The following is a 21,477-nucleotide window of genomic DNA, read 5'->3' on the forward strand; positions in this document are numbered from 1 at the left end:
TTCTGTACACCTGAAACTAACTTACTATTGTAAATCAACTCCAAAAAAATTCTTAGCTCTCAAGCTAAAAACAAAAATAGACAGCAACCTGGATTAGGTCAAAGGGCTGTAGTGTGAAAAACCTGCTCTGTACTAGTAGTTTTCTACCTTAATGTACACTCATATTACATGGGGATCTGGTTCAGTGCAATTTTGATTCAGGAGCTGTGGGGTGAGGTCTGGAAATTCTCAATTTCTATCCTACTCCCAGGTGATGCTAATCCACGGACCACCACGCTCTGAAGAACAAAACTCTACACACTAATGCTCTCCTAAGCAATCTCTAAAGATACTAATTTTCCCACACTCAGGGTTTTAGTTGGTGACCTCACTGAAGCACACAGTTGTCCAGGCTGCGAAGATTTGAGCCCCCAGCCCCAGCCTTGTCATTCCATATCCGATTTATCTTCCTAGAGGCTCTGTCTCCTCTGTACCCCAATGCCACTGACAATCACATCTTCCAGACAGGTCCCTAGTCTTCAGTCCCTGCTCTTTGAAGTCTCTTTTCTATTTGGCAATCTGGAACTTCTTCCTTTTTCAAATAAAACCCAAACTTTGTTGTTTGACTGCTAGGTCGTGTGCAGCTCTTTTGGGATCCGATCAACTGCAGCCTGCCAGGCTCCTCTGCCCATGTGATTTCCCAGGCAAGATTACTGGAGTGGGCTGTCATTTCCTTCTCCAGGGGATCATCCTGACCCAGGGATCAAACCACGTCTCCTGTGTTGTAGGAGAATTCTTTACCACTGAGCCACCAGGGAAACCCAAAACCCAAATAGTTCCATCCCTACCTCACAGTCATCCCAGTTGTGGTCCAATGCACACAGAATAAGATTCAAATGCTATTTTTCCACAGTCTCACCTAACCCACTTTACCAATTTTGTCTTGTCTGGCACCATTTCCTAATAATAATCAAGACAACAGTAGCCCCAACTTACTTACGTGAAGCTCTTGTCATGTAGAAGGTACAAATGTATTTCTTTTAACCTTTGCTCCAGACTACTGTATGAAGTAAGTTCTATTATTTCTATTTTTACAGACGAGGAAACTAAGATGTAGATCTTAAGGCACCCAAAATTATAAAGCTCATAACCAATACATATAAAGCCAGAATTTGAACCCAGGCATTCTGACTCAAGCCCACAACCCAACCATTAAGGTGTGCATGCCTGCTCAGTTGCGTCAGCCATGTCTGACTCTTTGCAACCCTATGGACTATAGCCTGCCTGGCTCCTCTGTCTGTGGGATTCTCCAGGCAAGCATACTGGAGTGGGTTGCCATGCCCTCCTCCACAGGATCTTCCCAATCTAGAGACCAAACCCGAGTCCCAAGCATCTCGTGCATTACAGATGGATTCTTTACCCTCTGAGCCATTTGGGAAGCCAACCACAAAGGTGTATTCTTTCCCAAAGTCATTCCAAGCATTCATCACATGGCACCACTTGAGTCCCTGACGCATGCCACATCTTTGTAGAGGCTCTTCTCTGCCTACAACCTCCTTTCCTGCGCTGTCATTTGTCCCCTCCTCTCTCTGCACTCAACTCACAAGTCAACCCCTCTTAAAGTCTCTTTTGCCTCCTTGTCTTCCAACAGTACAGACATGGCCACAGAGTCATTATTTAACCTATGTCAATTTCCCTTACCAGCACTGATTTCCCTTAAGGGAGAGGAGGGGTTCTGTTTTATTTTTTTCTGGTACCAACATCAGTTAATACCATGCTTGATAAGTAGTAAGTGTTTAATAAATATTCGACAGGTGAACAGAAGGATTGAGGAATAAATGAATGGGTAGGAATTCCACTTAACAAATCACTCTTAGCCAATTATCTGTATAAAGAAGGGAACGAATCAGAAAAGTTCTAAATTACTTTCATCAAAACCAATCATATATTTATTCATTCATTCACATGCTTATTTAGTGTCTTCAGCCTGCTGGGCACAATGCTAGGTCCTGACCATACAATAGCAGAGAGAGGAAAATCCTTGCCAAAACTGACTGCAGGAGCACTCTTTTAGACAGATATACACATACTCATAGCAAAAAAGACTGCTGTTTACAGGTGTAATTTATAATTGTATTAATCAACTTGTATGTGTACAATGTCCATGGGATTTCCCAGGCAAGAACACTGGAGTGGGTTGCCATTTCCTTCTCCAGTGGATCTTCCCAACCCAGGGATCAAACCTGTGTTTCATGCATTGGCAGGTGGATTCTTTACCCCTGACTAACCAGGGAAGTGCATGTGTACAAATAAGAATCAGTTCCTTCCAGTATTAAAAGAATATGTATTGCAAGTATGGCAAGAATATGGGATGTTGACAAAAGGATATAAGGATACTTGAGGTTAGGTTGATTATACTGTCCATTTGGAGCCTCAAAACTGTAGTAGTTTTGCATTTGATGTATTTAGTTGCTAGCAACCCATTCCTGAGTGTGCATTCAAATAACAACACTGAAAATAAGAAAAGTAAAGAGATATGAAACAACAACTTTCTGTGGCTTAAAAAAACAGTTATCCTGTGGAGAAATGGAAAGTTATACTTGCTGAATTGCATATGAAAAGCACAAATGATTTAAGTTCACTCTACTCAAGTTTAAATTAAGTTCCAAGTATTGGATTATTTTAACAATAATCATCATTTTGCTTACTTTTCATTTTACTTACTGGTCATTTTTACTGCACGTAGAACTGTGGTGACAATAGAAATAGAAGTATTATTACTGAAAAATATATACATAACCTGACATCCTTATAAAATTTTCATAAAACTACGGCAAGATGAACTTGTAAATTAGTATATGGAGATTTAAAATAGCTGATAACTTGACTTCGGACCGACCACAAATTCATACAAAATTAGATATGAATGCAGGGGCCTAAACATAGTTTTCAATTTGTAATTCAGAATTTTCTTTACCCTGTTTAATGTTCTGCTTAACTTTAAGTATCTGTATCAATTGTAATTTGTATCAACTGTAATCACTCTGACAATTCATTTAACCTTAATGGTATCAATTTTGTTCAAGTATAGTGAGTTTTCAAATAAATGATCTTATCCAGATATCAATATCTATATTTGTGACTGTAGCTTATTGCCCTTTCTGGAAGAAAATAATGAAATATAAAATATTTTTCTTATAGAAATATGTTTTCTTAATATGGTTAATGGGAAACAGGTAATAGAAAATGAAGGGTTTGTACTTGCAATATCTGTAGTAAAATTACTCCTAGAAAGTGCTTAAGTGTATTTGTAAAATGAGATTATCTTTAGCATAGTCTTAGACATAAAATAAAAATAGGTTAATATGCTTTTCCCACCAAGGGAGGCTAGAAAATGTTTGTAGAGATACACCCAAACAGAATCCTAGTTGCTTTAATTTCTTAAAGAGTGTTAGTATGATTTATCCTCAAAGGGTCCATTAATATTGACAGAAGGAACAGAATTTGGAAGATATCCTAGAACTTCAGTATGCAAATAAATGACTTTAGCAAGTACCCTTGATTTACAAAAAAATTAAATACATGAAGCCTTTAGCACTCTATGTTCAGTCCTGCTCCAAGTGCAAGGTGTTCGGCATTGGAGAGGAGTCTTCCCTTTACTGTCTCATCAGGGAATGAATACTTTGATTGAGGGGAGCCATTGCCCACCATATGGCCCTCTTCAATGGAGTCAATATGAGGAGGGGCTCTCTGCTGACACAGAACTAAGCAGAAAACAAAGTGAACACCTGGTCAGATAAAAATCCATCAGGATATTTGAATTGGCTGCCCAGTCTCCAAATTATTTGCAGGCACCAAGTCCAGAGTAAAATGAAATGTGCCCCTCTTGCATATTTCAGTAATTATTCTGGTGTTAGAATGTGCATGACATACCCCTTCGCAACTGGCCAGTATGATTTTTAATCCTATAGAAGGTGGTGATATGAGAGAACAGTTTAAGAGATTAGAAATTTAGGCCTTTCCCCCTCTGCCATTTCTTCAGTGGGACTTCTTCAGCTGGTCTGTCTATCTTCAGACCAGCCCTTCAGACCATACCCTGGGGGTATGGCTCTGGAGAACACCACACCCCCAGCTTCCTCTTGACTATTTAGAAAGATACCAACAGTGACCGCTGTGATGCTCACTGTCCTTTTAAGCCCTCAGGTGGCTGGAAGGCCTGGGACTGTCCTATGAAGGTAGGAAGAGGAGAGTGCATGTGACAGGTCAATCTTTCTCTCCTCTGCTCTCTGCTCAGCACTTCTTTGTCCTTCTCATTTATAGAGCAGAACTTCTATATCAGCTGGGAAGGTGATGGCAGTGGAAGATTTCGAATCATTGGCTGCACAAGTAAAAAGCTGCTTATCAGGAAGTGCACCAGGCCACGGTGAGCTCAGCGAGCTCCTGTAATGAGTGCCCAAGAGCAGAGGGGAAACCTTGAGTCTGTAAAAAAAGCAACTCAGCCTCTAAGCTTGGGCAGCCTGGGCAAGTGCTCAAAATGGCGATTTCAAGGCCAGACTAATGAGCTAATAAATTATAGTCACTTCACACGCAACATGGTATGATTTTTCCTGCTGAGCTGAATCAGGTAGCAATCTAGGCTAACCTTTAAACACTGATTTGAAATCTCCCAATAACATAGCCCGATAGATTCAGCCTCAATTTTAGATATGAAGGCCTAAGTTTTCATCCTTTTGTGTCAGAAATATCTCCAGAGAGGTAGCGATTTTGTCCCCCAGGGACATTTGGCAATATTGAGAGTCGTTTTTAGTTGTGACGACAAAGGGGTGGGGTTGGCTTCTGGCATCTAATACATAGAGATGAAGGATGTTGCTCAACATCCTACAGCATAGGATAGTGCCCCTCTCCATAAAAAGAATTATATAGCCTAAAATGTCAATAGTACTGAGGTAGTATTAAGAAATCCTTCTCTGTGGGATACCCCTGGTGGTCCAGTGGGTAAGACACTGCCTTCCAACTCAGGGGTTGAGTGTTTGATCCCTGGTCAAGGAGCTAGGACCCCAAATGCCTCACAGCCAAAAAAACAAAACATTAAAAAATATATATTGTAACAAAATTCAATAAAGACTTTTTAAAAATCCTTCTCTAGAGGGTACAAAACTAGGTAAACCACAGCTAGTTTGACCAACAGGAGTGAACTGGCTCCTAATTTGAGAAGCAGGACTGAGCAAAACCTACAGGTCCACTAGCATTCCACTGAGCAAGCCTGGGTCAAATCCTCTACGAAGTCCTGTTGGGCAGGCACTTGTCCTGTGAAAATGACTAAATGGAAAGAGGAGTAAAATCATCATGATTTCCAGCAGAGAGCCCCATCATTTTGAGTGGCGCGACGTGTCCTGCAGATGGGGAAGTTTTAACGAGCATGCCCAATTAGCTCTATTGCCTCCACCTAGGGTGAAAGCCATCACCTTGCTTCAGTGCCTGAGGCTTCGAGCTCCCCTTAAGCTGCCTCAATTCATAACAAAATTAAGTATCACTAAAGTAAGTCGTTCCACTTTCTCTGGGAACCCGGTGGACTACTGGGCTTATAAGCACATGACAGAACAATAGTAGTTAGATTATCTATCAACTCTGATCACTGAGTGCTCTCACGTCCAGGCATCAAGGAAATAATCTCTGAAGAGTTGCTATAATTTATGTTTCTATGTTTCAATTTAGCTAGGTCTTCATGTTGGTGGAAAAGGCAAAAAAAAAAAAAAAGACTAAAAGGATGTGCATGTGTAGTTTTTTCAGATAGTTCTTTAAAAAATAATCACAGGTCTAGGCAGCTAATAATAATGTCAAGAACAGGGCAGTTGCACCATTTTACTATTATCATCTCATAGCAATGCCATCTCTTCAGAAAAGATCTGCCACCATAGCAGAAGCTCTGATGACAGAATAGTGATTTAGATTTAATTTCCCTCTGAGTAAAATTTCATCAAACTTGAAAGAGAGTCAGAATATCCTAACTCAAGTCCCAGGGCAGGGCAGTTCCACTCATGGAGGACTTCAGGGAATGCGGCTAAAGTACATGACACAATTTAGCCCTATGCTTCCATAAAAACCATACAGTGCTGAGAAATCCTACTGGAGATAGCAGCCATCTCCCTTACTGACCCTTCCTATAAAAGGCTAGCACACTTGTGGGTAATTTCAGCATAAATCTAGTCCCTAGAACAACAACCAGGCTGGCTGATGAGGCCACATGGTCCGCCACCCTCCCGTGTCACCTGTTACCGCATTATAACCACATGGAACAAGAACTGGCCTTTTTCACTATGATGATTGGGATAGGTGTTGAGTGGCCACACTCCCTGCCTATCACAAGCACCCCTGTGCTGGTTATACAGTGATGAGATGCCCATCACAGAGGACTGTCCTGAAATCTTCCTTTTCCCTATATGGTGACACCAGCCCTAAAGGTGTCCAAGTGAATACTCTAATAGGCTGTTTTGAAGACTACGGACAAAGAAATGAGTTCGAGGATCATGACCAATAAAAATAATGAGCATTTGCACTTTTAGATGCCATTTCCAACTAAATCAAGCCCTCTGGTTAGTAAGAAAAGGGCTAGAAAAAGATCAAACAGCAAATCTGCTGAGAAGGCCACATGGATCTACCTTCCACAATGCCTTGTCTCTTTTTTTGAATAGCACCAAGAAGAAAGCAGAAGAACCAGGGTAGGGGGACAGTTTTTCTTCCACACAAAACTTTGTAGGACTGAAAATTGTGAATATCCATTTGGCAAAATTATCAAATTCTGTTGTACATTGTGGCTGAAAGCAAAGCATGGCTGAAAGGGACTGAACCTAAGTCTGTCACCTAAGCACAGCATGTTAGGACCATGACATCCTCTGGCCCAACACTTTCATTTCAAAGAGGAGAAAACCGAAGCTCAGAGAGGGTGAATGATTCACTTCAAACAATCCTCCATTAAGAACACCAGGAAGCAAAACCTTCAACTACATCATGTTGTGTCTCCTCACTGCTCTACTATTTCAGATCCATTGCTTAGAGCAGGGGTCCCCGACCTCCAGAATCTAATGGCTGATGATCCGAGGTGGAGCTGATGTAACAGTAAGAGAAATAAGCTGCACAATAAATGTAATTCACTTGAATCCTCCAAAAACCAACCCTCCCACAAGTCTGAGGAAAACCTGTCTTCCATAAAACCTGTTGCCAGTTCCAAAAATGTTGGGCACTGCTGGCTTAGATCTCTCTAGAGTCTACCATCTCTGAGTTCAGGGCCATCCCAGACAATTGACTAAGCATCTAAGCAATAGATGCTTCTCAACTCCCAAATCCAAACTGGGTGTTGGAACTTGGGGTTGGCTCTTCCTAGCCAGGAAGATATTTGTCTGACTCTGAGCAATCCCAGATGTCAATACAAGACTCTTGTTTGCCCAGAGCTTACTGCCTGAACTTGGTTGGACCTGAGAGTGTAGAGCCTGCTGGGCACCTACACGTAGAGATTATAACCTTCACTGAAGCCCAAATAGAGGAGGTGATAAAGGCAGTTGCCATTAGTCTGCCTTTTACCTCTTCCATTTCAATTGTCTCTTGCTCTTTCCTGAACCCACAGGAAAGCTGCACAGCAAGAAACACTAAAAAAAGGGAGGCCTCTTAAGCTCCAGGGACCTGAGCTCCTAGCTGCAAATTTCCTTTCATTCAAAAGCACACTCTCCACCTTTTTTCTCAGCACAACACTTAGCATGCCCATGAGGGGACAAAAGTGTTTCTCACCAGGACTAAGCTGTAAGGTATATTTGAAAATTGAGATTTTTGAATTGCAATTGGCATCTCTCGGTGCCTTTCAGATGGGGGCCATCTAACTGCAAAGTGACATTTTGTGATTGGGACTTGGTGGAGACCCAGTGAAAAACTACAATCAGTTTCTAAAACACAGGCTCAAGAAACTGGGACCTAGCGTTAAACCTAGACAATCTTTCATGATTGTTCGTCAAAGGAAAATAGCAAGAGACATTCATTTTTCAAATTATTCTCCCTCGCTAGCCTCTCTTATTGCTATTACCACGTCCGATATCATTCTTTACCCGCTGCGGAAACCCTTTGTGAGCAAAATACCATTGACAATCTTTACTTTCAAATCCATTCACTCCTGGCAAGAAGCAATCCTGGATGAACTTTCGGAGTGCCCAGTTCAGTTAATGTGTGACCTTTGCTTGATCTAATTTACTTGTCTCTTTTATCCACATATGATTTATATTACATGTGTATTTAAGTAATGCCTTTGTCTTCCAGCACCTGTAAGCCCTTAATAAGCATTCATTAAGCCTCAAGTTCATTTGAAATTAGAGATGTCATCCCTTTGTAGAGATGCAGAAACTCTGGAAGGACTGCAGGCCCCCATGGAGGCAGTCTTGACTCAAGCCCTAGAGGGAGATCAATACATTTCTCATCCTCTCCATGGAGTTTAACTGTCCATCAATGTATGGCCATAATATTAAGTCCCTACTAACCACATAATTGCATTTATGAACCCTGGCAGTCCTGCATTCACTCCTGGGTGCTCTTGGAAAGTTGGCCAAAGGGATGGAAAATAAGGGTATCGGAGCATGTCTAGAATGAGGAAGGGCCAGCCATGGAGGAAATATTGAAGTTTTCGATGCCTTAATCTTTTTGAAACAAATATTCCTTACAACATGGTGAAGCAACTATGATGAAGCCATTAGAGGGAAGTGAAGGTGAAGGCCAGGGAGCCAGTTAGGATGTCTTTATAGGGTGAATCTAGAGATCACAGTGGCTAAGGGCCACTGTCAGTCATGGATTGGAATGCGGGCTTTGTTACTCACCAGATATGAGGGCTATTTATTTCCCTTTTTGAAGAAACTCACTTTTCTTGTCTGTAAAATAGGACTAACAAAAGTCCCCTATATGCTGTGGAGATTCTATAAGATAAAAGTAAATCACCCTGGACCATATTCAGTGCAAGAAATGTTCAGTTATAATTGCAAAAACTGCAATAATGCTCACCTCTGCTGGGCACTCTTCTGTTACTCATTAAACCTTCCAACTGAAGAGGCAGATATTAGACTCTACCTCCATTTTGCAGGTGGAGAAACTAAGGAACAGAGACTTGTAACTGAAGTTATGGAGCCAAGATTCAAACTGCAAACTCAGGATAGCAGAATCTGTACTGCTCGTTACTCCTATAATAATAGCAATTATTGACTACTAAGGCCATAGATTTAGAATGGAGACAGATTGCAGACTGGGTGCCTGGAAGGATGTATGGGTGAGAAGAGAAGGGATAATCTAGACTGGTTCCCTGGGGTTTCGACCTGACCGCTGGTCCATGGTATCTCTCACAGTGGAGGGTGGTAGGTGTTGGGGGACTCAGAAAGAGGAGCAAGTCTGATACATCTGTAGAACATTCAGATATAAATGGTAAATAGGTGGCTACATACATTGATCAGGAGCTCAAGGCAGAAATTATGGTGGGCTTTATAAACTTGGAAGTCATGAGAATATACAAGGAATTTAAGTGTAGATGGATTTGTACCATGCCAGCTCATTTCCTGGGCAGGGGGGGACTCACATCACAAGCTAAAGGGAGGTCAGCTGGTTCACCCCTCTCTCCATCTCTGACTGTTAAGTACTTATCTATTCTTCATCTGAAAGACTACCATGCCCATGAAGCTCTACCATACACTCAGTTGTGCTGTGTCTGGCACTTAGGGGGTGCTAAATAAATGCTTGTGGGCCATGAATGCATTTAAAACTTTAGTGAAAGCTTAACAGATAAATTCTAGTCAGTCTCCAAATTTCTTCTGGCTTCACCTTTTAGTCACTGTACCTCAGTGCAGAAATACAGTATCAACTTTCCACCTCTATAAAATTAAGAAAATAGAGCTAGTGGGAATTAAATGAGATTATAAATGGAAGGTGCTTAGAACATAGCAAGTATCCAATACTCATTAGCGATTAACTGCCAGCTTCTCAGCTCAATGACTGATGAGCCCCTCTGTGGAGGGTTTTAGAAAGTCCTGGCTTGGCTTGGACTTCCCATGGGCTCCTTACAGACCCAGGGGTCCGGGTTCCCAACCTCTTCCTTTAACTACTGTCCTATAGGATTTATAGCCTGACTGTGACAACTAATTTTGGCACTGTAATGCCTCCTGTCATCTTCCATAAATTTGACATAAATAAATCACAAAATACCCTTTTTATATCGCTTTTTATCTTGCCACGCTCCTTGTTTCTTTTGGAAACAGTTTTTATGGCAAATGCACAGTGTAAATCCACCCAGCAATAAAGCATGCCAAACAAGCGTGTAGAACAGGCACCTGAGAGGAAATTACCCGCCATTTGCAGGGCTCCACACAATTACCAGCAGGATGTTGTGGAGTGGGCCTGTTCACCACGCCACGCTGTCTTCCTCACGCACAATTTACATAGCCGCAGTGTAAACAACACTGTCACACCACAGGGAGGGGACCCCACGGGTCCACGTCTTCATGCTGGCCTCCTCCGTGGCAACGTGAAGTCTTAACTTTGCATACCGTCTCCCCTGCCCATTTCCCCGAGGAAGTCGCTTCTCCGACAGCAGCATCATCCAATAGAACTTACCACAATGATGGAAATGTTCTCTATAGATACATTTGCCATCCAGTATGGTCACCGCTAGTCCCATGTGGCTATTGCAAACTTGACACGTGAGTCCTGGGACAGAGGAACTAGATTTTTCAATTTGAGTGTAATCAATTTAAGTCTAAAGAGCCACAAGGGGCTAGAGGCTACCATGGGGACAGCCTTGGAGAGACTGCTTGATGCGTCTTCCTTTTCAAATATCTTGTTCCACACTTCTTCAATTTCAAATGCCAGGAATCATAGTAAATATGCACTGAGTACCTTCTCATTTGTCCACTCTGCTTTCCTTCTGACGGTGACCCTATGGGGCAGTTATTACAATCTACATCATTTAAATAAGGTCCCTAAAGTTGAGAAGCTTCCCAGGTGGAACTAGTGGTAAAGAACCCGCCTGCCAGTGTAGAGGATGTGAGATACGCGTTCAATCCCTGGGGCAGGATGATATCCTGGAGGAGGGCATGGCAACCCACTCCAGTATTCTTGCCTAGAGAATCCCATGGACAGAGGAGCCTGGCAGACTACAGTCCATGGGGTTGCAAAGAGTGGGACACGACTGAAACGACTTCACACATATGCACGCCTGAAGTTGGGAGAGTTTAAGTGACAACTCTGAAGTCTCTCAACTAACATGTGAAGGAGCAGAGACAGGAACCCAGATCTGTCTGTCAAAGTTTTGCCGCTCTCACAGTGGTGCTCACACCAGGCATTCTGGCTTCAGCTTATTATAATTAATCATTAGGGCAACCTTTGCATGAATTTGGTAGCACTGCAGGGTTCATACTCAGCACCTAGTTCTGCAAAGCTCTCTAACCAGGGATGGCGAAAGCAAGCTTCTTATCACGCCTTACTGCCCACTAGCTGCTGGTGTGAGAACATGCACTTTCGGACACATCTCTTCATCTGTGTGTGTTGTTGCCTCACAGGTTTCGTGGGATCACATGCGAGATCCATGGGAAGATGTGCTAAAGAGTAAAAGTGCTGCTCAGATATAAGATCTTGTGATTAAAGGAAACCCTGATGAATCCTACCACACCCTATTTATTTCCTGCCTAAGTTGCCGCAAAATCCATGTGCAATATCATTACCCACTTAGATATTTACTGAACTCCCCTAAAAGCCTACACTCTGTGCAGCAAAATTAAAGGAATGCATCCTGAGGCCTTTGCATGATACCAAAATAAAGCAAGGACTATTCACAGCAAAAACCCACCCCACCGTGCACTGATTATTAACTTGTTAATTTCTGTGTCCCAGCTTTTGAAAATGATTCTGGGAACAACTTATTGAATTTTTAATTTGCAGATTATCGACCAAATTGGCCGCAATGGCTCTGAGCAGTGGGGCCTGCATGTCAGCTGGGCAGGTAAAGCAGATGCACAGAGAAAACAGTGGTGGCAAGTTCTGGTGAGATGAGTCTGCTTACCCAGGACCTGGGCTCCTTACTGGCCCCTTGAGAGCTCAGGGTTAAAGAGAAATAATATTTCCCCATGTAGGTGTTGGGAAGGCGAGAGATAGTAGAATCCTCCCCTAAAGAGATTTCTAAAAAGCATTCCACAGTTGTAACCTCCAAAGCCATTTACCAAGTCTTTCTTGTATTATCCAAAGCCTCCCTCTTTCTTTCCCTTCCTTCTTGCTTTCTTCCCTTCCCTCCATCCTTCCTCCTTCCTTGCACTGGGAATACCAGATGGAATAAGGCAGACCCATCTCTGCTTCCACAGGACGCATAGTCCAGCTGAAGGCTGAGGACACAAACAGTTTGTGACACAACAGTATGACCAGATCTACGTGTGAAAGGTTACATACGGACCCCTAGCCCAGAGATGGGGAGGAGTAATGCTCAAGAAGCTTTCCCAGAAAAGACAAATTAAAGGGGGGGCAGGAGTCAACCAGGTGAAGGGAGAGAATGTTTCAGGCCGTGGGGACTGGGAAGAAGGGAAGAACTGGAAGAAGAAGTTAGGAAGCCAATGGCGGTGCTACAGATCCGAGTCCCGCCCCCTCACAGATGCAGGCAGAAGCAGCCCAGTGGCTGAAAGCCTCCACCTGCAAATGGTCCTCAAACTCCCTAAATGCCACTTGTTAGTCATTTTTCCTCCACAAACTGACTTCACCTCTCTAAGCCTCATTCTCCACATCTGCAAAATGAGAATCAGGACAGTACTTGGGTTGAGAATGAGAGGAAAACATGGTAAGTATAGCATGTATCACAGCACCTTTTAAGGGCTTCATGAATATCAGTGTTAGTCACTCAGTTGTGTCTGACTCTTTGTGACCCCATGGACTGTAGCCCACCACGCTCTGCTGTCCATGGAATTCTCCAGGCAAGAATACTGGAGTGGGCTGCCAGTCCCTTCTCCAGGGATCTTCCCAACCCAGGCATCAAACCCAGGTCTCCTGAGTTGCAGGCAGATTCTTTACCATTGAACCACCAGGGAAGCCCCATAAAGAGCAGGGGCAGCTACTTTGTTCTTGGCATGCTAGTCATCATTCTCACTAAACTGGCCACTGGGCCATCATCTCCTATCAGATCTAGTGCCATCCCTTACTTCCGGTCACAGTGCTGCTCCCACCGCCCCCAGAAAGCCCTGTAGGATCACTGGAGACCTCACCTTCACCAGCAGTACCTTCAGCTCTCTTTTTCTTCTCCATTCATTCACCACTCATTCTCTTATGTAAACAGTCATCTTTTTTTTTTTTTAATATATACCTTATTTCTGCAACTAGATCATAACAACTTATTCCTAATAATAAATGACTTTATTGAAGTAAAAGCTACTGAGACTTTGCATTTGCCCAGAACTGTGTAGCTGGCAAGGGGCTTCCCTGATAGCTCAAATGGTGAAGAATCAGCCCACAATGCAGGAGACCAGTTCAGCTCCTGGGTCGGGAAGATCCACTGGAAAAGGGAAAGGCTACAACTCCAGGAGTTGGTGATGGACAGTTAATGTATGCCAATTAAATGATTGGCATACAATGAGTGCTTACTGGATATGTTCTAAAAATGTTATAGGTATGAAGTACATGAACCTTAAAATCATCATATGAGGCAGGGGCTACCATTTGTGCTTTACTGTGGACAAAGAAACCGAGACAAAGGACTGTTAAACAGTCTGCCTGCACGCACCGGTTAAGTGGTGTAGCTGTGATCCACACGGGGGCCACCCTACAGAGCATTCAGAGCCCTTAGCCACACTACCTCTCCTGATGACAAAACTTTTTTATACTTGTCAGGAATCCTCCAATGTTGGGAAGAACACAATGAATACTGAAGAGGCTCAATGAGTATTTATCTTTCAACAGTTTACTCTCTTGCAGGAAGTAAAAGTTTCTTGAAATTTGGAAAGCTTCGATTGTTTATTTCTTCCAAATTCTCCTAATGGTCATGGCTGTCGATGAGTCCACTTTCTCTGCTATCTCTTGATATGCAGTCCCAGTCCTAGACTGGGGACATTCTGTTATTTTGTTTCTTTCTGTCACTGGGTCACCTATCAGACCCACCCACATTGACACTTACAGACATATGCCTGCCTCAAGAGCAGCCTCTCAGCATAAATCACACATCTCAGCAGGCGGTACCTTCAATACCACTTGCTCAAAACAGCCCATTATGTCCCTCAATCTTTTTTTCCTGGGGTGGGTAAGGACTTCCCTTGGTTCCCTTTTTCTTTTCCCACAGAGATGAGAAAACAATTCTCCTTAACCTTTCGAAAGCAAACAACAGCAAAACCATGACACAAGATAAAGATATCTGTAGAATATCCTGTAGATTTGTAGAATATCCTGATTATCCTGTAGAATTGTTTCGAGTGGACTGTCCCACTTCTCAATGACCGAAAGCAATGTGGACTCAGGAACATTTAGACAGACATCTTATTTTATTAGACAGCCTTTTAACAGCTGGGTCTAAGAATTCCTATATCAGTCTGCAGCCAACTGGAGAAAAAGCTTGAGTATAACAAATTCCAACTCATCATTTGATAAGTTAGGAAACCAAATGATACACCCAACCCTTACCCCACTGCTGCAAAGGGCTAAAGTTGCTCCCCTTGCAAACTCCTCGGTCTTTGTTACTGGAGCTGAGGTCAAATGGGTTAATGATGGGCCCTGAGGTCAGATGTACCTTGCAACTGGAATTGCAGCCCTGTTATTTTGCAACTTAGCAGAAAGCAAGCTGTTAGCCACATGTCCTGGCCTAGCCACTCCAATTTTTCAAATCGTGATCTGGATGTTTGGCTGCTTATGTCTGGGATAGGCACAGTTAATGTGTATTTACATGAGGGGGTAGGTGACCATGAGGAAGCACCACCTGGAGACTCGGTGCAATTAACAAGCATGAATTCGACTCTCAGAGAATAACAGATACAATTTGTGGAGTCATATGCTACGGCCTTTGCCTTGGTCAGTCTATTTTCCTGAATGTTTACCAATCCACACGAAATGTGTTGCCTGCAGCTGAGGGACCATAGGTCACTACTTGATGTACATCCTTTCTTCCTGCCTCAGTGGAAAGAACAGCCAGTTGATACCTATTTGGACTAGAGTCAGTGACTGTCATTTTAGTTAAAGGTCAAAAGGCTTTTATACCCCAGATGTTTTTTTCCTTTGTAATTTTTCTAAAATAAGAAAAGTGGTATCACTTCTGTCTAGTTCCTAATATCTGTCTCATGATACATACCACTTTAATCTGCAGCATAGCAGCTACATTGGCTGTTAAAATATTAAGACACTTCCATGCCGGCTACTTGGGTGCCACAATGATCACTCTATGACATGATGCAAACTTTCTTGGATGCAACAGCTAAGAAGGGAGCACACCCTAGCACAGCACAGTTGGAGGGGACACTCCACCATTGCCCTTGGGGCTGGACCTGGGTCTATTTTGATTGGTCATTGCCCTAGTTGTTGTGGTTATCTATTTCAAACATCATCCTAGAATATATGGGATAATAAATGCAAGGATCTTTACAGATTTTTGGAAGGCTCCAAGGTTCCACGTAAATTTAAGAAAACATTATAGTAATAACTCACATAACCAATATGGTTGGGGCATAGTATGTTCATAATTACCTAATTTCCCATTTACTTGAGGTTAATGCACTTCTGCAGGGGAATTGCCTGAAGCAAAGGGCTTTCCTCAAATGATATAGAGACCGCTCTTGGACCTTTTTTTCAGACATTTGACTTAAGTGATCAAGCCTTTCCCTAATTCATATTTTTAACAGAAAAGAGCACTTTTGCACCAAAGACAACTCCTGACATCTGGACCATCATATGTACATAGAAGCAGCATGCTAAGCCTACTGAGTTGCTTACCTCCAATGACGGTGGTTAAGCAAGGTGGAAGAGAGAAATTTCATCCTCCCCAAATGACACAGGGACAAAGGCACAGACATTTAAAGAAATAAAGTAAAATTTGAAATGTAAAACGTCAGAGGTGGTACTTAGAAATAATGAAACTGTAAGAAGTTAAACACAATCAGGTTTAAAGAGATAATGATAAAAATGAAAATCTGAAATCTCTTGCCAGTAGAGTAAATCTAGCCTAGGAAGTTGAATCCAATCTTTCCGGCAAATAAACAGAAGTTTCTAAAAATAGAAAGCACAGATGTGAAAGCCAGAAAGTTTCAGGGGCTCATAGGTAGTGATGGTCAAAGTATGACTTTTTGTGACTCTGTGAAATTACAGATGAGGGATTGTAACCCCACAGGTAGCTGGGATTTTATTAAACTGACAGACTATATACTAACACATCTCTGATGAAATATACGTGTGCTCACTTTTCAGACATAATCGTATGAAAGTGCTTGGTGAAGCACTAAACCAGTGTATCTTCAAGTGGATTCCAAAGAATCAAAGACCTGTTAGATACTTAGTGAAAAACCAAACTACTCTTTTAGACCATTTCTCTCTTAAATATTCACAATGCTCATGAATCTATTAAAGGCTCTGAAAAGTCCTGCAATATTTTTTTCTTCAACTTTTTTCTCTTTCTTTAATCAGTATTTCCCAAGTTTATCTGAGCAGAGAAACCACTTTTATTTGTCACAGTTTGGGGAATGTTACAAGAGAAAAATATGAGGAATTATCATTTTGCTACCAGCAAATTTTTGAAGCAAATTTTCTGTGCACATTTTCCAGTGTCTGACCCTAAGTGTCCTCAAAGGCACCCTCTCAGGCTTCACTTGTGACTTCTTATCTGCACCAGTGATGGTTTGAGAGTCTTTCAGCTACTGCTTAAGTGAAGACGAACTCCATTATTATTCAATGGCTATGATTCTACCTATGGTCAATTCCCTATAGGATCAGATAAATTCTCCCACTGTGGTCTAACTGGGCTCAGGATGCTGGCAAGCAAGCTCCCCTAATTGCTTCATTCCCCCTCACTTCCTACCCTGCATTTTTATCACTGGCAAGTGTTAGCAGGAAGGGCAGTCCTATGGCTGAAGGAAGAAAGAAAATTTAGAGCAAGTGCCTTCTTTTAAGGAGAGCAGCCTTAGCAAAAAAATGTTACAAATTAGCTACAATATCAGGTTCTCATTCTTTCCTGATTTCCTCAGGTGCCTGCACTTGGCTCTCCAAAGGCTTTCAAACTTTATTTTCCTTTCTTTGATTATGCTGGTGGAAAGATGGCATTCTAAAAGAAATGCATCATAAAATTTATATTTGGGCAGTCTTATCAGCATTGGACATACATAATCTTTCCTTGCAAAGTTTTTGCTATGAAATTGCACACAAATTTGTTTCTAAAAAGAGACAGAGACAGAGGGAGGAAACCCTCTATGTTTTTATGGTGTTTGATGTCTATTTATATGTTTCTTAAAGATAAAGCATTTATTCTATGGATGATTTGAATTTTATGCATCTCTTCTTTTTGCCTTAACGGAAGTGAATTCTTATTGCATAGCCAAATTTTACACTCAATTTATTCTGCAGAGTAACTCCCTTCCTCCAGATGGGACCATAAACCAGTAGAAAGAAGTTTTTTTAAGTGTTCCTAATTGAATATATGGGATCTACTTCTGAAACGAAATCAAAAGCTCTGGGTAAAGCACAGAACATTATTGGTGAAGGACACTAATATTCATGAAACAAAATAACAAAACTGGTGCTGGATTGGATTAGTAATAAGGATGGGTGGGTACATTTTAAGGAACTATATGGCCAAGTAATAGAAAGTGCAGCATATGGTAGGATGCAGAGGAGGAAAGGCTGGCTTTTGGGCTAAAAGGATACCTCGCGCTTCTTTGAAAGCTATTGGAGATCAAAGATAAGGGCTTCTAATGGCTTGGAAGATGAAAAGGAGATGAATAACTACAAAGCCATGAAGATCAGGTCTAAGCAATAGATAGATCGAGAGGGAAAAGCTAGTTGTATCAGGACCACTATTTATCGAAGAAGGCTTAAGAATGTGTGTGTATTTCCCCACAAAATAACTGTGATAATACTGTATGTAAACAGAACAGACAGCTGCCAGGCGACTCAAGATAATACAGTAGCAATAATAGTACCACTTCATATTATTTGTTGGGTGCTTACTGTGTTCCAGGAAACTGTGCCTTTGCTTGTATGATTAAATTCTCATGGTAACCTTTGAGGCTGAAACTTTGTCTATAGTGGTCATAGTCACATGAAAGGAGCTAAATAAATACTGATTGAATTAATTGACATTACCTTGATGAGCCATCCCTGGTGGCTCAGCAGTAAGAATCCACCTGCAATGCAGGAGACACAGCAGATGCAGGTTTGATCCCTGGATGGGAAAGATCCCCTGGAGGAGGGCATGACAATCCACTCCAGTATTCTTGCCTGGAGAATCCCACGGACAGAGGAGCCTGGTGGGCTACAGCCCATATGGTCATCAAGAGTCAGACAAGACTGATGTGTCTTAGCACCAAAGCACGATGTGGTTCCCATTATTTTTCCTCTTTTGTGTACGAGAAAATTGAGTCTAGGTGAACCTTGAAGAGATGAGGGAACCATCAGATAGTAGTTGCAGAGGCTGGTTTGCAGCCAGGACTGTCTATGTCTGTATTTAGGGGAAACTGCCTAAATTGGGACAGAGAGAAAAACTTTCCTCACAAGGTTATAAGGGATGGGATCTCAGGATCTGGAGTCGTGGTTGTAGCAACAGTGTAAAATCAGGAAAGAGGAAAGAGCATAGTTATAGGACAAAGAGCCACCCAGTTTGATTTTGAGGTCCACTATACCTAACTCTGCGTGGGCGCAGGAGGGCCGAGAGGAGCTACTCCACGTTCAAGGTCAGGAGGGGCAGCCATGAGAAGATGCCCCTCGTCCAAGGTAAGGAGCAGCGGCTGCACTTTGCTGGAGCAGCCGTGAAGAAATACCCCACATCCGAGGTAAGAGAGACCCAAATAAGATGGTAGGTGTGCGAGAGGGCATCAGAGGGCAGACACACTAAAACCACAATCACAGAAAACTAGCCAATCTGATCACAGGACCACAGCCTTGTGTAACTCAATGAAACTAAGCCATGCCGTGTAGGGCCACACAAGACGGTCGGGTCATGGTGGAGAGGTCTGACAGAATGTGGTCCACTGGAGAAGGGACTGGCAAATCACTTCAGTATTCTTGCCTTGAGAACCCCATGAACAGTATGAGAAGGCAGAATGATAGGATACTGAAAGAGAAACTCCCCAGGTCGGTAGGTGCCCAATATGCTACTGGAGATCAGTGGAGAAATAACTCCAGAAAGAATGAAGGGATGGAGCCAAAGCAAAAACAATACCCAGTTGTGGATGGGACTGGTGATAGAAGCAAGGTACGATGCTGTAAAGAGCAATATTGCATAGGAACCTGGAATGTTAGGTCCATGAATCAAGGCAAATTGGAAGTGGTCAAACAGGAGATGGCAAGAGTGAATGTCGACCTTCTAGGAATCAGCGAACTAAAATGGACTGGAATGGGTGAATTTAACTCAGATGACCATTATATCTACTACTGTGGGCAGGAATCCCTTAGAAGAAATGGAGTAGTCATCATAGTCAACAAAAGAGTCCGAAATGCAGTACTTGGATACAATCTCAAAAACTACAGAATGATCTCTGTTCGTTTCCAAGGCAAACCATCATTCAATATTACGGTAATCCAAGCCCATGCCCCAACCAGTAATGCTGAAGAAGCCGAAGTTGAATGGTTCTATGAAGACCTACAAGACCTTTTAGAACTAACACCCAAAAAAGATGTCCTTTTCATTATAGGGGACTGGAATGCAAAAGTAGGAAGTCAAGAAACACCTGGAGTAACAGGCAAATTTGGCCTTGGAGTACGGAATGAAGCAGGGCAAAGGCTAATAGAGTTTTGCCAAGAGAACGCACTGGTCATAGCAAACACCCTCTTCCAACAGCACAAGAGAAGACTCTACACATGGACATCACCAGATGGCCAACACTGAAATCAGATTGATTATATTCTTTGCAGCGAAAGATGGAGAACCTCTATACAGTCAGCAAAAACAAGACCTGGAGCTGACTGTGGCTCAGATCATGAACTCCTTATTGCCAAATTCAGACTTAAACTGAAGATAGTAGGGATAACCACTAGACCATTCAGGTATGACCTAAATCAAATCCCTTATGAATATACAGTGGAAGTGAAAAATAGATTTAAGAGACTAGATCTTATAGACAGAGAGCCTGATGAACGATGGACAGAGGTTCATGACATTGTACAGGAGACAGGGATTAAGACCATCCCCATGGAAAAGAAACGCAAAAAGGCAAAATGGTTGTCTGAGGAGGCCTTACAAATAGCTGTGAAAAGAAGAGAAGCAAAAAGCAAAGGAGAAAAGGAAAGATATTCCCATTTGAATGCAGTTCCAAAGTATAGCAAGGAGAGATAAGAATGCAATGCAGATCGCAAATATGAAATTTCTTTGCGATCAATGCAAAGAAATAGAGGAAAACAAAACAGAATGGGAAAGACTAGAGATCTCTTCAAGAAAATTAGAGATACCAAGGGAACATTTCATGCAAAGATGGGCTCAATAAAGGACAGAAATGGTATGGACATAACAGAAGCAGAAGATATTAAGAAGAGGTGGCAAGAATACACAGAAGAACTGTACAAAAAGATCTTTATGACCCAGATAATCACGATGGTGTGATCACTCGCCTAGAGCCAGACATCCTGGAATGTGAAGTCAAGTGGGCCTTAGTAAGCATCACTACGAACAAAGCTAGTGAATGTGATGGAATTCCAGTTGAGCTATTTCAAATCCTGAAAGATGATGCTATGAAAGTGCTGCACTCAATATGCCAGCAATTTTGGAAAACTCAGCAGTGGCCACAGGACTGGAAAAGGTCGGTTTTCATTCCAATCCCTAAGAAAGGCAATCCCAAAGAATGCTCAAACTACCGCACAATTGCACTCATCTCACACGCTAGTAAAATAATGCTCAAAATTCTCCAAGCCAGGCTTCAGCAATATGTGAACCGAGAACTTCCAGATATTCAAGCTGGTTTTAGAAAAGGCACAGGAACCAGAGATCAAATTGCCAATATCTGCTGGATCATCGAAAAAACAAGAGAGTTCCAGAAAAACATCTATTTCTGCTTTATTGACTATGCCAAAGCCTTCGACTGTGTGGATCACAGCAAACTGTGGAAAATTCTGAAGGAGATGGGAATACCAGACCACCTGACCTGCCTCTTGAGAAACCTGTATGCAGGAAGCGACAGTTAGAACTGGACATGAAACAACACACTGATTCCAAATAGGAAAAGGAGTATATCAAGGCTGTATATTGTCACCCTGCTTATTTAACTTATGTGCAGAGTACATCATGAGAAACTCTGGGCTGCATGAAGTACAAGCTGGAATCAAGATTGCCGG

The sequence above is a fragment of the Dama dama genome, chromosome 17 (genome assembly GCF_033118175.1).
Source record: "Dama dama isolate Ldn47 chromosome 17, ASM3311817v1, whole genome shotgun sequence".
NCBI classification, from domain to species: Eukaryota; Metazoa; Chordata; class Mammalia; order Artiodactyla; family Cervidae; genus Dama; species Dama dama.